We start from the raw sequence: 259 nt of genomic DNA on the forward strand, positions 1-259 counted from the left end.
TTTTTTACTTTTTATTGAGCCAAATGTAACTCTCTGCTTCGACGCTTTTGTAAACACTATTCTTCTTCCATTTTTTTGGGTATATATTCAACATTTTATATTAAAAAAAAAAAAGAAGCTCTCTTGCAATACAAGATGCACTTTTCCACTTGGAACCTTCTTGTCCAGCTAGAGTGTCAGATGAACAAGTGTTCTCTGAAACCTCCGGTTCTAGCAGAAGCTCCTCAAAGCGACAAGGTTTTACCAAGCTCTGCAGTGG

This window comes from Raphanus sativus, chromosome 5 (genome assembly GCF_000801105.2).
Source record: "Raphanus sativus cultivar WK10039 chromosome 5, ASM80110v3, whole genome shotgun sequence".
NCBI lineage: Eukaryota > Viridiplantae > Streptophyta > Magnoliopsida > Brassicales > Brassicaceae > Raphanus > Raphanus sativus.